This window comes from Condylura cristata, unplaced genomic scaffold (genome assembly GCF_000260355.1).
Source record: "Condylura cristata isolate star-nosed mole 26May11 unplaced genomic scaffold, ConCri1.0 scaffold00005, whole genome shotgun sequence".
Lineage (NCBI taxonomy): Eukaryota > Metazoa > Chordata > Mammalia > Eulipotyphla > Talpidae > Condylura > Condylura cristata.
In genome coordinates this window covers 64442225-64460358 of record NW_004567106.1, presented here as the reverse complement: position 1 = coordinate 64460358, position 18134 = coordinate 64442225, and positions in this window count along the sequence as shown.

The following is an 18134-nucleotide window of genomic DNA, read 5'->3' as shown; positions in this document are numbered from 1 at the left end:
TGCATTTGCAATTTTGCATTCTTCCTCTTAAAGAATACATACTTGGGACTTCTTGGTGACCTCAGGGTTAAGTCTCAGCACTATCACCTCTATGACCTGACTTCGATCCCTGGCAAAGGAATTAACCAACACATGGCCCAGCAGACCTCTCCTGTCTCGCCCGCTGCTCCCCTCAGCAGCGTATTTCAGTATAATTTACCTGTTCTGCTCCTCATTCTGTCTCCGGTGAATCCTCTCACACCCCACACACACCTCTGGCCTTTACCCCAGTTCTACTATGCATAAATTTAAAAAAAATTAATATACATATTAACTCAATTACTAGATATACAATCAAATGTATCCCATTTAGGGATCTAAAATAAGTATATCTAAGTCTAAATCATATCCTGATCTTAAAACAATTTCCCAAAGTGGGAAAGGAATAATAATTGTTCTCTTTTCTAGAAGTTTCAAATTCTGTCAATTGAGAATGGTTCCATAATATGATTTAGCCATGAGATTTTTGAACATATATTTTAAATGTTAAGTGCATCTGACAAGTGACCTGTTGGTGATAGAAGGCTGTTTCCTGAAGGATGCATCTAGCTGCTGTTTGTGCTAATGTTGATAAGTAAGGTTCACCTTATGACCTGTTACCATGCCAACAGCAATGGTAAAGCCTGACGTCCTGCCAAATGATGGTAAGTCTTTCTCTGCTTAGAGCTTCTCTGAGGACTGAGAGAACTCCTTGTAATATGCTCCCCCATCTTCCTCCCAACCACGAGATTGATAACTCACTCTCTGGGAAGTATTAAGTAAAGCATGTGAAGTTCTGGATGTGAAAAAGTTTTCCTAGGGATTTTACCAAGTGCTAAACAGTCTTGGATATGATGCTTAGGAAAATTTTATTGCTATTGGTTTTGTTATCCCCAGTCGCTCCTCTAACCAAAGCAAAATGCCTAAACGAGAACTAAAGAAAAGAGGAAAAGCAAGCCAAATATCTAGCAGTTTGAAAGGGATGAAAGGGTCAATGAAGCAAAATATATTATGATTAGGATACTTTTGTTATCAACCTGGCATACTCCTTCAGTGCTACAGAAAATTAAAATTAGGCAAATACATTCCCATCTACAGAGTTTCTCTTCATAATTAGCTAAGAGTGCATGCTAGACCCACAGAAATCTATTTTTAAAAATGATGACTTTACAACGTCATAGAAACCCTCCCGTTTTTCATTGTTATGTTGATGAGCAACTGAAATAACTATAATTGAATTGATGCTTTAATGCTATATTTAGCATCTGAGAGTGATCTGTTCACTGTCAAAACTAAATAGACCTGGCAAGACAAAAGTAACCTGGCCTGGTAAATAACATAGAAAAAAAACTAATACCGCTTGCCCACAGTCACAAAAGAGAGCAATCCCTGAAAATTTGGTAATATGGTCCCTTTTCCAACCAAGTGGCTACATTTACTACCTATAATATCAGTTGGTTTTGAACTGCTCTGCGGTCCTCAGATGACACACAACTCCTTATTCCAGCAAGTGTTCTTCCTTGACTTGGCTGTAAAATCAGGTGAGCCATGATCTGCTTGAACCTGACAATATACACTTGAGCCCGATAATTCCAGAGGATGTTGATGGGCAAAGTGGCACCATTTTGAAGGGACTCATCAGGTAATCACCTTTCCTCAATTAGAGTGACTGAGAGCCTGCCAGTACATCAACTTGCTCCAAAATGAGCAGAAGAAATGGCCCTTGGCTCCACAGAGCTTATCAATCATTCCAAGCAGGACTCTGGACTTTAGATCACAGGCTCACCGTCTACTCCATATGCCATCCTGCCAGGCAGGTGAGTGGCTCAGCCATCCAACACATTACTGTCTCCTTCTGTCTCCTCCCACAGAAGAGCCAGGGGACACTCCTTGAGACAGCTGCCACAGAGTCCTGTAACAGAAAAGCACCGAGAGGATGAGAAGATTCCCCTAGAGGAAGCTACTGTCCCGTTATGGAAGGATTGTACAAGAACACATCTGATCATGGCTCTGATCCCTATTGCATGTGCCAACTCAAGTCACAACACGTATCAATCACTGTCAGGTTGGCCTTCTTACTCAGCTTCCAGCAGAGAACAAGACAAGCACATCCCTGAAAGCTATCTATCATGCCCGCGATTTTCCTGCCTTAGCAAAACAGGGATAAATGACGACCTTAGAGCATTTGTGAAGTAGAATCTATCTCTCTTAGTTTTCTCTCAAGAAGGGACATCCCACATTATTTATCACTTCTCAGATCTATTTTGTCCAAGTCCCAAGAGCCACATAAGTATCTAGTACTATGATAATCATGATTATTAACTCCCAATCTAAATCCTTGTTTTCTTAGGTCCTTTCATATTTACTAAGAGAAAATTTGGTAGAATTCTTGAATACAGGCCCTCCCTGGTGGCACAGGGAGTTAAAGCACAGCATTAAGAAGCTCAAGCCACTTCAGCATAAGTTTGACCGCCCTCCCCGGAGGTGACCCACATGGCACAGCAGACCTCTCCTGATCTGCCCACTGCTCCCCTCAGCAGTGTACTTCGTCAGTCGGCCTAGTCTGCTCCCCACTCTGTCTCTGGTGAATCCTCTCACTTCCCCTGCACCTCTGGCCTGTACCAAGTTCTGTATGTATAAATAAATAAGTCTTTAAATAAAAATCTTGAATCTAATGATTTACGTTATCTCCACTTAATCTTAGGAAATTTGTTTCTACCCTGTTGATCTTTTTTTTTTTAAAAAAAGATTTATTTATTTATTTATTCATACAGAACTGGGGTACAGGCCAGAGACGTGGAGGGTGAGAGGATTCACCAGAGACAGAGCAGAGTGTAGAACAGGCAGATCGACCAAGTACACTGCTGAGGGGAGCAGCGGGCGGGTCAGGAGACATCTGCCACGCCATGTGGACTCCTCCGGGGCAGGCGGGAATCGAACTCATGTGGAAGTGGTTTAAGCTTCTCAGTGCAGTGCTTTAACCCGCTGCGCCACCAGGGAGGGCTCGATCTTTTTTTTTTTAAAGAATTATTTATTTATGCATACAGGACTGGGGTACAGGCCAGAGGCTCAGGGGCGGCGAGAGGCTTCACCAGAGACAGAATGGGGAGCAGAACAGGCAGATGGATGAAGTACACTGCTGAGGAGAGCAGCGGGCGGGTCAGGAGAGGTCTGCTGCGCCATGTGGTCACCTCCGTGGCAGGCGGGAATCGAACTCATGTGAAGTGGCTTTAGCTTTTCAGTACTGTGCTTTAACCCGCTGCACCACCAGGGAGGGCCGCTACCCTGTTGATCTTTTTGCAGTTGGATGAAAAGCTAATACACCAAACCATCACCTACGTAGATGGTATATTTAAAGGAGTCATGGACCAGCAAACTACTACACCAATAGGATTTACCCCACAAAAGGGGAATTTCTTCCTCCTTGAGATCTTTACATGTGCGATGCCCTTTGCCTACAAGGCATGTGCCTGGAGACAGTTTGTGCATCATTGATACACTGGCTTAAATGACACTTCCTCATGGAAGTTTCCTGACAACCACCATTGCAGGCATAGCTCCCTGTTGGATTTGCAACAGGACTTGCCCTCTTTCACATACTTGAAACATTGAAAATAAAATACTGGATGAGGTGTAACCATCCCCCACTGAACTGCCCTCACAGGCAGGGGAAGGAGGACAGCATATTTGGGATATCTTAAAGGTTAAGTGAACATCAATAAGCAGTCATAAAAGCCCAGGGGAAAAAGCATTCCAGAAAGAAGAAAAAGCAAGAGGAACTTTACATTCATGGACAGGAAAAGCATGGTTCATTCAGGAAAGTAGTTGGGGGTTCCTCATGGCTGAAGCTAAAAAGGAGAGAGGTGATAAAATTGGGAAACCATCAGAATGGAGGAGTCAAATAATGAAGACATGACATGCCAAAGACTTCAAACTTAATCCTATATATTTGCTTTTTGGATGGCCACTGGAAACTAAAGCAAGAAAGTTATAGGATACCTATTTTAGAATACGACTGTGGTAATAGCAAGCAAAGAAGCAATTTGATGCAGGGAACTCAATGAAAGAGTTATTGAGAAATAGTGGACTTTGAAATTAAGGACCTGAATATGTAGATGAAGGGGTAAATGTCAAGTCCACTAGGGAAGCAGAATTAATAGTTACTTGTTATCACATGTACGTGCTTACAGAGGGGAAGGAAGGGTTATAGATAATACTCAGGACCCTGGATTGAATGATGTAGGATATGAGTAGATTGAGATACTGCTAAACAATATTGCAAACAAGCAGCTCAGATTTAGGTCTAAGATAATAGACTTAATTTGCACTTAAGTCTATGGGTCTTTTAGAAAGGAGGTCAATAGTCAGTTGAATAGATGGACTGAAAGTTCAGGGCTGGGTGAGCTGGAGAGAGATGGAGACTTGGGGGCCATCAATCATGAGGGGTGCAGATGACAGTGAGAGGAAGAAGGTGTAAGATGAAACTGCTGGACCAAATACATTTGCTTTTTGGTTTTGAGAAAAGCTCTTCAAGTAATAAGTCCGTGAGAAGGTACTCTATGAATGTAAGCATTGACAGTACAATAGTCAATTTGACAAAGCATCGGTAGTTTGTAAAAATACTACTGCGAAATGATTCAGCATGAAGGGCAAGGGCACATCATCATCCCAGGCTGAGGGTCTGGGTGACAAAATATGCCGGGCTCAGCGCGCCATATACTTCGTCTTCTCTATGCAGCAGCACAGGGCCAGACTTATGGTAACTGTTCCTGTCATTATTTCTAACTCTATATTGCCACCGCCGTGGGTTTTGCATAACTGTGTGACATGAGCTCATTCGAGTTTGAGAGCTAAGACTCCACAGTTAGGACTGGGGCCCTCAACACCCGCCCTGAGCCCCTGGGGTGACTGCTATCCAGCCTCAGCATCCTTCAGTGAGTTTCAGCAGGCAGAGCTCAGAGTGGGTGCAGGCCTCAGGCAGGTGTGTCTAGGGCACGTGAGCAGTGTCAGGCTTCAGCATCTCTCCGACTCACCACATCATGGCTTCATGTTCCTGAATAACTACTTTTTTAGTATTTATTTTTATTTATTTATTCATACAAGAGCTGGAGTGTAGGCCAGAAGTGCGGGGGGATTAGAGGATTTACAAGAGACAGAGTAGGGAGCAGAACAGGCAGATTGATGAATACACTCTGAGGGGAGCAGTGGGGAAAAGGGAGAGTTCTGATGCGCCATGTGGGTCAGCTCCCTGGCTGGGGATCGAACAAGGGGCCCAGTGGCTGTGATAGCCTAACAGTGCTGAGACTCCAACACCTGTGCCACTAGGGAGGCCCCCTGATAACTTTTTTTTTAAATATTTATTTATTTGTGCATACAGAGCTGGGGTACAGGCCAGAGTGCAGGGGCAGTGAGAGGATTCACCAGAGACAGAGTGGGGAGCAGAACAGGCCAATCAACAACGTATATTGCTGAGGAGAGCAGCAGGTGGGTCAGAAGAGGTCTGCCGCACCATGTGGTCACCTCCAGGGTGGGGATCGAACTCATGCTGAAGTGGCTTTAGCTTCTCAGTGCTGTGCTTTAACCCGCCGCGTCACCAGGGAGGGCCCCAATAACTTTTTTAATGAAACCTTGCCTTACACTTTTCATTGACTTCAACGCTTCATCCCAGCATCTTAGAACTGAGTGTGTAGACACTAACATACCTCTAAATCTCATGTTCCACCTGAGACAAGGGATCAAAAGCTTAGACTCCCTTTTGATCCATACTGCACTCTATATACTTGAGTCCTCAAACTAATGGTGCTTTGCTCGATTTCTTTTCATTCAGAAGAGGTTTTGTCAAACAGAATCACAGCAAAACCTCTTACTCTGCCTTTGCACATCTTCCTTCCCCAAAACCTTTACCCACAGCTCTAATCTCTCCCTTGCAATGTCTTTACGAACATGTGCATAGCATTTTACCTAATTCTATGAAGATAAAAACCTTCCAATCCCACGAGTTGAGTGTCCACCAAACAGAGAGCCCACAAATTGCTGACACTGGGGTTGGGTTGTTGTTAATGATATTTGGAGAGTCTCAGATCAGTCTACTCATTAGCCTCAATGACATCATTCTTCATTTTGACATTTTTTCATCCCAGTTGTAATCCTCGTGGACTTCCCACCACCAATTCACTCACATGCCATCACCATAGTCCCGTGTGCTCCTCCCATCCCAGTTTTTAACCTGTTCCCATCTCCACCCCCATAGAATATCTCTGGTTTATAGTTGGTTGTTGATTTTCATTTTTACTTTATTACAATTGCTTTTTTTTTCTTTCCTGTCCCTTACACTCCTGCTATGAGTGAAATCATCCAGTATTTTTCTTTTACTTTCTGGCTTACTCCAGCTCCATCCATGTTGCACACAATACTAATGATAAAGGACTGATCACAAAGGTACACAAAGAGTTGATGAAACACAAGAAAATAAAGTGAACAACCCCATAAAAGAATTGGCAGAAGAGCTAAAACACACAAGGCACTTCTCCAAAAAGAAAATGTAGGTGGCCGACTAGCATATGATAAAAAATGCTCAATATCACTTGTAATAAAGGGAATACAACTCAAAGCCACAATGAGATACCCTCTCACACCAGTCAGAATGGCACATATTAAAAGCACTAGCAACAACAAATGTTGGCAAGGATGTAGAAAAAAGGAACTCTCCTACACTGCTGGTAGGAGTGAAAATTGGTACAACCACTATGGAAAGCTGTTTGGAGCTTTCTCAAGCTGCTAAAAATGGATCCAGCAATTCCACTCCTAAGTATCTAGTTAAGCTAATTCTAAAGCCCATACAGACTCTCCCAGCAGTGCATATAAAATAGCCCTATACGAATGCCCAGTTATTAGTCACCAAATAGGGACAATAAGTATTTTGGCATAATACCCATCACCCAACTCAGAGCCAATGATGGTGCATGAACTTTTAAGTGCACCATTCTTAAAACTAAGTTGCTACCACGCCATAGAAGACATATATTGCGAATCACTGAAGAGAAAAATTACAAAGGGTTTGGGCTGGCTGCATCTACTTAGGTTGATAACTAGGGGGCACATGTAAAGGAACAAGGAATTTGAGCTATAGAAAATCAAAAGCTTTTATAGAAAATCAGTCAGTCAGAGCATGGATGAGGTGTGGTGGAAGACCCTACAATGTCCAGGATGACCTGTAGGGGTGAACCCCATCTCAGAGCACAGTCAAATAGATTATAAAAAGATTCCTAGGAGAATATTGAGTCTACTAGTTAGGATCATCTGTGGGGCCAACGTGTCTCCTAACCAAAGTGAATGGAAATAGTGAATTTTTTAAGGATTTATTTATTTATACATACAGAACTGGAGTACAGGCCAGAGTGCAGGGATGGTGAGAGGATTCACCGGAGACAGGGTGGGGACCAGAAAAGGCAGATCTATAAAATACACTGCCAATGGGAGCAGCAGGTGAGACAGGAGAGGTCTGCCACGCCATGTGTGTCAGCTCCTGGAGGGGATTGAACTCATGCTGCAGTGGCTACAGCCAGCTTCACAGTGTTATGCCTTTACCCATTGCATAACACCAGGGAGCTCCTGGAAATAGTGATTTTCTAAATGTTCTCTGAAGGCAAAAAGGCCAACACAGCAAATAAAGGGTCTAAGGAAAGAGCAATAATGGCCAGAAGATATTGGGGTGACTGGTTAATGCTTCAAAACCAGGCAAGGCTTGAAGAAGCTGAAAGAATGCTATCTCTGGAGTCAAGAAAACCTCCCTCTCCCTGCCTTGACCTCTCCCTCCTGCCACAGCTGCCCATGCCAGCCCCCCACCGGTGAGCAGCCATGCAAGGTCACAGAGCATCTCTTCGGGGGTCTGACCACTTCTGATTTTCTTCTAATAGAAAAGCAGGTTTTTCAGTGTATAAAAACAGCAAGTAAATAACAGACCATTACTAAAGTCATAAAGACTTGCAATAGGATTTTTCACCAGCTCAACTTCCATCACCTGAAATTTTCTCTTTTTTTCATTGGTTCTGACTTGAACCATTTGAAATCCCCTTTCAAATTCTATGGGAAAGGAAGCAGCAGTATTAACCATTCCTCACTTGAATTTTCTCAGAGGATAATTCAAACCATAGTAATGTGAACATTTGTTTATTACCTATGAGCACTGTAGTACATACCCCGCTCCCACAGTGAGAGTCTAAACTTCAGATACCAAAGCAATGTCTACGTTTGCTTGGCTCACTTAAATGTGCTCATCTACATGGAAAGGGGTCAGTTGGGGAAGTTTCCAAAAGTACCAACACCCAGAAGTAAAACTTTCAACCCTGAAAATGTCTTCATGACAACTCCTTGGATTCCCATTTAGTCATGGAATGATGATGGCAAAGCATCAGCTACAAAAAGTCTACTAAAAATGGAGCAAGAGTGTTCCATCTTAGTTGGTTTTGCCTACATTAAATGAACTCGAAAAGAATCATAAAATAACAGATAATAGAGCATCCCAATTGAGTTTTCCTTTTTTCTAAATAAAAATAAGAGTTGCATGCTTGAGTTACGTGGTACAAAACAGAAGCTATTGACCCATAAATCAAACGGGTGGAAGAAGTCTGGAAAATGTAAACATAAGCAATTTGAACAGGTCCAGGAGAAACATTGCCAAAAGCTCTGTTGGGAATTGCCTGGCTCCATTCATTCTGCTATTTCCTGTCTGTGGCTTCAGTACCACCCACACGCTCAGCTCAGTATGCAGAGTATGGGACAGAGTGCTTACAGCCTCACAGTGCATGCCACCATGGTCATTTTCTGCTGTTCATTTTTTTCATTGAAATGGCTCACCAGACTCTCATTGGGTGTGGGCACTGATTTCTTGTGTCTGACCCCTGGGCCAGTGTTCTGACTTTTATGGTCAATTTACCAAAGAGCAGCTCCCAGGCATTAGTTTCTTGCTACCTTGCTCCTACTCTAGACTCTGATGTGGTTGAATCTCTTTGGCTTTGCAACTCTGTTCCTTGATAAGGTTCTCAACATAATGAGGAACACAGACTTGTTGACATCTTCAGCCCTCAGAATCTGCCAGAACCTCTCTCCTAGACAACTTCCAGGCCCTACCTAATTCTACTGTGATGCCTGAACCAATAAAAATAAAGAAAATGACTTAGAGCTCATGGGGGCAGAGGTGGTAGTTAATACTATGAGTTTGTGGGTATTTTCTAAGAACTAGAGATAAAATAGCTATAAATGCAAATTCATATGGTTATCCTCTATTATTTGAGGGGAGAGAACGGTTACCATTAGGAAAATCTGCATAATAACAAGAGTAAGTTAAAGACAAAGTAGGAACTAGATAGGAAGAAGTCTGAAGTCAATGAATAGACACTAATGAGAGGCTAGGGTCATATTTTTTTTAATTTAAATTCAAAAAATGAAATATTTGATAATATAGATATGATTTAATACTGCTTTGCCAGAAAAAAAAAGGTTTTAATTACATACACAAATGCAAAAAGCAATTCTTTGGAGCAATGACTGTACAATAAAATCCATTTAAAAGAATACATAAAAATTGTTCAAAGCAATCTGGCTAGACAAGGCTGGGGTCCTTGTAAACTGTGGTTATTTTATCTCTAAGACATCACTGGTTAACAGGTTTCAAACTATTATATCTTGTCAGTGACCTCATCACTCCTTTTCTCTTATTTTTAGTCTCCACTGAGCTCTCCCTAGGAACTTGAAGCTTACAGACATGGACAGCTATCACCCATTGGAGAATAAACTCAGTGTCAATAACTTAGCACCTCATCATCTTTTCCCAGACTTGTGGAAATTCTGTTCCTGTCAGAGTGACAAATTAACCTAAGGGAGAGATTATGTAGCTATGCTCAAGAAGCTATCAGGGGACCCGAGAGCTATATCAGAATATGCTTCCTGTTAGCTTTAAAACTCTTTCCAGGCAGGAAGTTACAAACATCATCAAATGTCCTAATTATAACCACAGTCATCCAGAGGTGGATATGCATAGGATGTTGTGTTCCTGTCCCTGGCCCTAGACAAATAACATTTAACTTCAAGTAGTCATAAAAAATAAACTTTGTAAATTGATAAATGCAATGAGTCCTTTAAGCAGTGGCTAAGAACACAAATGCAAATATATTTGCCAGCTTGCAAAGTAGAAAACACAAAACAACAAATGGTTTATACCTGTAACCCAGACCTAAAAAGAATCTCTGATGTCAATTGCCTATATGATAGGCATTGATTGATAGACTGATTTGTATATACATAATACGTAGATGATAGACCAAAGGAGACAACGAGAACTGATCAGGCATCAAACCAACTCTCAATGACTAGGGAAAGAAGCATGAGCCTGGAATCAGCCTAGTCACAGCTTCATTCATAAGCTCTGCTCACTGTTACTAAAAACTATTATACACAGGGATGGTTAATTTTTGTACTGCATTTTTTGAGGCAATATCGATTCACAAACTGTATTATGATTTAGATGTAGTGATTCACACCTCTTCAGGTGTAAGTCACCACACCAAACCCTCCCTAAAGCTCATCTTCTACTGTAGTCCACTGGGCTCCTCTTTCCCCTGTGCTTCTGACTTTCTAAATTTGTAAAATATTAATAAAACAACAATAATTTCATGATCAGTGATCTCTTTGAGAATATCCTGAATTCCTGGGTATCTCCCTGAAGGAGAAATAAAATGTAAATTTTACAAACAATTCTAGGGAATTTATGGGAGAATGTCCAACTTATGAATCCATAGTCATGTGTTGAAAACCCTTGATGATACTAATTGGAAAAAAATGAAGTAATGGAAATAATCTGCTCACATACATTTCAAAGGATGTAAACAAGAACAGGGAGGGATGTACTGAAAGCCACAGCACACACAACTCAAATTTGCAAAAAGCTAGTGACCCAGAGTGATTTCACCTATAAGTTACAAACTTTGCAATATACTTAGTGAATTATCCCATACAGCAAAACCTGCTGTATGGGATAGTAAACAAGACTCTTCTCTAGTTTACTTGTATTAGTACTTTTTTTTTAACCTTTCCATCTCTTCTTCATTCCATCATACATATTTCTCTTTCCTCTCTATTCTCTCTCCCCTTACCTTCATCAGTCTATGTCTCTCGTTCTCTGATGGTTTGGTTTGGGTTGGGTTGGGCTGGGTTGGGCTGGGCTGGGCTGGGTTGGGTTGGGATGAGTTGGGTTGGGTTGTTGGAGTGACTATACTCCTGACCTGTGAAGCCCTGACTAAATAAAGCCAGGAACACATATCTATACAATTACAGTACTGCAAATACTCCACACCACCAACAAGTTAATCTTCCCGCCAAGTATCCTCAGTGTCACAAACAATGCTTGTTGAACTCTACATGGAAATATAAGGGGGTCGCCCAGAAAAAAAAAAAAAAAAAAACACAAGAGTAAGACAGAACCATGTAATGCAAAAGCATATTCTTCATGGAGGTGACAACTGCAGAGCTTCCTGCCTCCGAGTTACTGGGTTGGCCATGTACAGAGAATTGATGGTGACACTAGACTGGTCTGAAAAGCCAGCGCTAAAGAGAAGAGATTAGAAGCCGAGGCAGCAGAGTAATCTGAAACAAGATGACTTTCTGGAACAAATATATCAGATTATGTTTATAACAGTAGAAGAATGGAAACAGCAGCAGGAACCAGGGACAGACTTGGCTTTAATGGACACAGTGTGGAAAGATATTCTGTGGCTTTAATGGACACAATGTGGAAAGACGTTCTTCCCGCCTCCCAGCTGGTGGTCATCTTTCAACACAAAGGAATAATGAAAACTTTAAAAAGCATGATCAGATTTTTCAAGTCGTTTTGAAAGAGCAGTAAAAATCTTGTTTATTGCATAATGACTATGTGCAATAAAACAACAAAGTGCAATAGAATTGGGTTTTGTCAGGTAGTTGGTGAAGCACCAAAAAAAAAAGAAGAAAATGAAGTAACCAAGCTGGACCCAGGGCACCTCACATTTGTAGGTGATGCTGGTTGCAAAATAGACTAATATTTTGAGCACTGACTAAATGCAAGGCAGTGCTCTAAGCTAAAGCCAGCCATGTTCAAATCCAATGGTCCATAACAATTATGTGGGAGACCCTTAAAAAAATCAGGTTCTTGGGATGCTCCTTAAAACTTCTAAATCAGAAGCTCTGAGCTGCGTCCTTAGACTCCAAGTTTTTTAAGGGGCACCTCAGGTGATTCTGATGCAGCTAGTTTGAAAATTGCTGCTACAGGACACATAGAATTAGTAAGACATAGTCCACGTGTTAAATGATGGTCAAGACTATCAAGACTATCACGACACAACAAATAAAACTTGTTGATTTTCACTCCGTCCTTTAATCAAGCACTGAGAAGTGAAGGTTATGAAGAGTGAGCAGGACAAAAAAAAAAAAAAAAAGCATCCCTTCAATGTACTAAATTATTTCAGATTCCAATGAAATTGTAAATGCTTGCAAAAGACAACAACTGAGAGAAGAAAAAATGCAAATAAATAAAAAGATTTAGCTGCAGCCAAATGATTTTTCCCACAGTTTTAAACATGTAAATCATTTCCCAAACCAACAATTTGCATAGATCTAATGATTCACCAACATTTATAATAATAATAAAAGCCATTAGAAGAACACATTAAACATCTTCCCAATTTTAACAGTCCCTGGAAAATAAATTTCATTTTAATTTGCCTAAATAATTAAAATGACTGTGTTTGTCTGGAAGTCATTTTAAAATCTGACTATAAATTATAAACATACTGTATGAAAAGAGAAGATGAGCATAAATTTACAGTACAGTTGGGAGGAAGGAAGGATGGGTGATGGAAGGGGGGTGGGTGGGGCATGAGCAGGATGGTTTGCTGCAGGGTGAATTGAACATGGGTACATATGGAAGAGCAAAACTGTTATCCCCCCAAGTTAAAAAATAATAATAAACAGTTACAACAAAGTAACCAACTTCTTGGCCAATCATTTAGGTTTCATGCTCAAAACTTCTGTCTTTGTTCCTGAAACAGGAAAGAGCTCAGGAAGCTCCCAACTTTTAAGCGGGCTCTGGTTACTAACCAGTCCTCAACAGCCATGGTTCTCCCCCAGCTTCACATCCGCTCCCAAGTACAAGCCTGTTCAGCTTCATGGCATCAAGGAGCCACAGAGCATAGGGGCACACCAGGGAACTTCCGGTCCAAGCCAAGAACATTTCTCCAGGGATGCATCTTCTGGGACTGAAATACTTCTCTGTCCTAAACATTTAAAACTACCTAAGCAAGTCCAAACTTCACTGCATGCCTTAGCCCAGCCTTTCTGGATTTTTCCTCTGTCTCAGACTCCCCCCAGGCAATCTCCTGTCAAGCTAGACAAGCTTCAGAACTCCCCTTAATGTATCTACCTGCCTGAGACTCTGAGCTTTCTGCTCAGCCTGATTAATTTCCCAAAGAGACTAAGCTGCTTGTTTCAGAACCATCCCAGTCCAGATCAAAAGCTAAAAAGACTCTAGTAAATCGCAAAGGATCAGGGAGTCAGATGGGGCATCCTCTGTAGGACACTGTGTGAAAAGGAAAGAAATGGGTCTGACTGCACTACCTTCCAGTAAAAAATTTATTGCACAGCTACAAGGATGAGGAGGAAGAAGGATGGTGTTTTCTGATCAAAGAAAAGAGCTGTTTTTTAGAACATTTTCATAAAAAAAGCCAAGTGCATTCTGTACTCTTTGTTCTGGGGAAAGGAGATATAGATAGATAGAGAAGGGGGGTGGTGTTCATGTGGTGTTCACGTCGTCTTCAAAGAAATGAGATGTCTAAGATTCTGAAGTCAGTCTTCAACTCAGTACAAGGACAAACATATGCCACATCTCGTACCTGGTCCCTTTGAAGATGCCACTAAGGACAAGAGAGGTTGAGTGACTAACTCAAGAGCACAGAGCATTTCATCCGCACAGATTCCTTATCTTAGTCCCAAGCCAGTTTTCGTCTTGCAACCACACCATGTTTCTCTCTTAGAAACATGAGCAGTCAGTCAGTTAAGAATCTTTACATTCCAGACCTAATGCACGTGAGAGCCCAGATGATGTTTTTAACTAAATACTCTATTTTTCATGAGTGGGATTCGATAGAAAAATCTATGACAAGCTTGGGTACATGAAAGCATGCTATAAATATAAGACAGTGAGTAGTCAGCAAGTCTGTTTGCTGCAACCGCCATATACATGTGTGCCTCAGATGGACAGTGTCCACTAATTTTGTAGGTCAAAAAAATTTTAATTCTAAATGGGTTTATAAAAGGATACCACAAACAATTTCCATAATCTTAAGGTTGGTACCTAAACCTGTATACTTCTTCTATCTCTTTAGATGCTCTTTCCTGGTCTCTCTTTAAATATGCTTTAGGATACAAGCTTCCTACGAGACTTTTCCAAAGCAGACAGAAACAAAATGTGTATAGTTGCCTCAACAAATAAACCATGCCTTGCTCTTCAAGTTACTTTCCTAGATGTCATTCCAAGTTACATTCCTAGATGTTCCTGCATTTGAGACAAGCCAGGTACTTATTTAACTACTGGTGTCTACTACATAGCAATATCCTCTTTCCCTTTATCCTGCCAACCCTTTCAGCAGCTAGCTTCCAAAGTGTAATAGGGTTGGGCCCTCCCTGGTGGTACAGCAGGCTGAAGCACAGCACAAAGAAGCTAAAGCCACTTCAGCATGAGTTCTATCCCCACCCCAGAAGTGACCCACACGGCGCGGCAGACCTCTTCTGACCCACCCGCTGCCCCTCAGCAGTGTACTTCAGTCAGTCGGCCTGTTCTGCTTCCCACTCTGTCTCTAGTGATTCCTCTCACCACCCCTGCACCTCTGACCTGTACCCCAGTTCTTTATGCATAAATAAATAAATCTTTTATTTTAAAAAAAAAAAGGGTAATAAGGTCTTCTTCCTAACTCTTCCTAACTCTTATTTTTGAATTATTGTATTCTTATTTTAGGATTGTGGTTCTCAAACTTGACTACCTACTGGAATCACAGAAGAATGTTGAAAGGATAGCTACCTGAGTCCTATCCCTAGAGAGCAGGAGTTACTCGGGCTGGACAGTGGTGTGGGCATTAGGATTGTCCAATGCTTCCCACATGATTCTCAAGTGCAGTGAGAACCTGTCATAGAGTAGAGGGTTGTGGAGCCTTAGAAGGCTGGCTCCAGGGAACGTTGCCCAGGCATTCACCCTACAGTTATGCTGATGGCATCCTATAGGTCCACTACAAATTACTCCTCTCAAGCTGATTTGCAGTGATTGGGTTTCCTTGATCCCCCTCAATTCCTCATCTTGAGCACCCGGAAAAAGAGGAACTTTTTCTCTCTTCCCAACACCTCCAACAGAAGCTAGCATACTTAAAGTGTCCATGAAAGTGGACACCACCACTGAAAGTGTTCCTCTCGTCTACCCCCTACCAAAGGAACCAGATTAGAGCAACTCTAGGTGACCATGACGAGAATGCTGCAGGAGCACTTGAAGCTTCAAAAGGCATCCTCTGCTGACCTGCCCCCCCAGGGGGAAGTTGGAGCTGGGATGCGGTGGGCTTGTCCCTGCTAACTTGCACAGAGTTCCTGCGTGAGGTTCAACGAGTGTGAATAGAATTAAAACGTCTGCACACGGCCTTTTCCATTGTTCCCCTTGCAGCTCCCTGCTTCAGCTCAGATAAGACAAGAGTGATGAATGTGAATATGGCTAAAGTGAAAGCAGGAAGGAGATAATGAAAAAGGCTGATTGGAAAATGCTTATCAAGAAAGAGAGTTGTGAGATACCCCTCGTGGGAGGACAGCCAGCAGACCTAGCTTCCAGAGCAAGAAGTGGAAATACAGTTGCTGCAAGCATCTCTCCACAAGTCAGTATCTCGTCACAAACAAGTCAGCAGGGTCACTGAGGTACAAGCTAGGGGAAAGAATGTTCCCTGGAGTTACAAACTCAGTAGCCCCTAGAGTTCCTGTGAGGAGAAGAGGTACAGCGCATTTACCATAATTATTTTTATTCTTCAGAAGTTCGAAAAGAACTGATGTCACTCATTCTCATGACGTAGTCCTGCCTCACACCCTCCTTCCCACTGAGAGTACATCATCAGTCTGACTCTGAATTCCCTCCCCCAAGCCCCACTCTCCTCTCATCCCCAGCGTGTCCCCTGATCTAACACCATGGACTTCATAAAAGCTCCTGGAAATTCTGATGAATTTCCATATTCTAAAAGTTGGCCGCTGTCTATCTTCTCTGTCATTACTTTGCTGTCACAAAATAAGATTTGAGTTTCAGCTCTAATCCCATTGTTGCCACAACCAACTATGACTTGGGCTTCTCTGGATCAGTCCATTCTTTGAACAAACCATCATCACTCCCCTCTCCAAAGGTGCTTCCCAAGGTCATATGCTATAGGGATGAAGGTTATTGATATTGGCAGTAGGTCGTCTGGGTTTAAATTTCATATTTACCACTTGGAAGATTGATACTTTTGGCAAGTAGCCATCTCACCTACATGATGGGTCAGAAAGTATCTACATCCTAAGCATATTAAACATTTATCACGGAAGCCAGTACCTACATACATATATCAATATTGTTCCCAGCCTGAGTTTGGGATGAGGTTGACTTAACCCCCATTACACTCGTAGGACAAGAAAGCATCGGTTCACCCAAGATCTTTCATTTCCAAGATGGGGCACATTCTTCCTCGTCTCTATTTCTTCAACCTATAACTTACAACCTTCTGGACAATGACTTTGCTGCTTCTTTCACCCTTGTTGATGAAACTTACTTGATACAGAAGTTACTTCTCAATATCATCTGTCTTGATGTTATTAAAAACATGTCCAAGGTGGCCCTCCCTGGTGGCGCAGCGGATTAAAGCACAGCACTCAGAAGCTTAAGCCGATTCTGCATGAGTTCGATCCCCGCCTGTCCCGGAGGAGATCCACATGGCGGTAGACCTCTCCTGACCCGCCCACTGCTCCCCTCAGCAGTGTACTTTGTCCATCTGCCTGTCTGCTCCCTGCTCTGTCTCTTGTGAATCCTCTCACCCTCCGCATCTCTGGCCTGTACCCCAGTTCTGTATGAATGAATAAATAAATCTTTAAAAAAAAAAAAAACATGTCCAGGGTATTCCCCTGTGAAGCTAGTTCACCCATTCAGATTCTGTTGGGTTTTCACTGGCTTCTTTCTAGAGATACAACCAGCCCACCCCTACTCCAGCCCCAGATTTGCAACTCCTATCCCTGCTGGGAAATTATTTCCCTTTGCAATAACTTATTCTTTTGAAAATATAGATGTGAATTTTTAAAAATCATCATTATTATCTTTTTTTAAAAAATTACTGGAATGATACCTTCATATTTTAAAGGGGGACTTCAGGTAGTTTCCACACATTAAATCACTTTTGAGGACATGAGATATTTTCCCATGCGGGACATAAGGCGATTCCAATTAGGTGAAATCAAATACTGAAATAAAGAAACAAAACAGGAAACTATGAGGCCAGAAGGAGATGACTGTACATTAGATTCCTTTTAAGAATCTAAAAAGTAGCATAAGCTACAGGTGCTAAGTCTACCTGTGAATGTTACCTGCAAGGGCCAGTCGAACTCAGATTCTGTGTTCCTCCCACCAGCATATTCTTGGAATTTATTTCCTGCTTAGCTGTCACTAGCAGTCACTTGTCACTTTGGACAGAGAAAAGGCAAGATAGGGAGAGCTCATCTTTTCTAAAACCTTTTCAGAGTAATGAACTCCTTTGTTCAATCACAAATCCCTCATCAGAAAAGATGCTAGACACCAGAACAGCCAGCAGTGTGGTTGAAAATACCCCCATATAATTGCTTTCCTTCTTCAGTGTGCTGCCTTTTGCTCGTTTACCCCCTTGCTTCCCAGCAGGTTTCTGGTGGCTTCACAGGGATAGGGCACAAGTCTCTCCTCAAGGGCACAAGCCATCTCCATGTCCTGGCAGCCTCGGACATGATGGGTGGGCACTGGGAGAATAGTAATATGGTCACCTGCTCCTGGACAGTCAGTCTCGCCTTTTTTT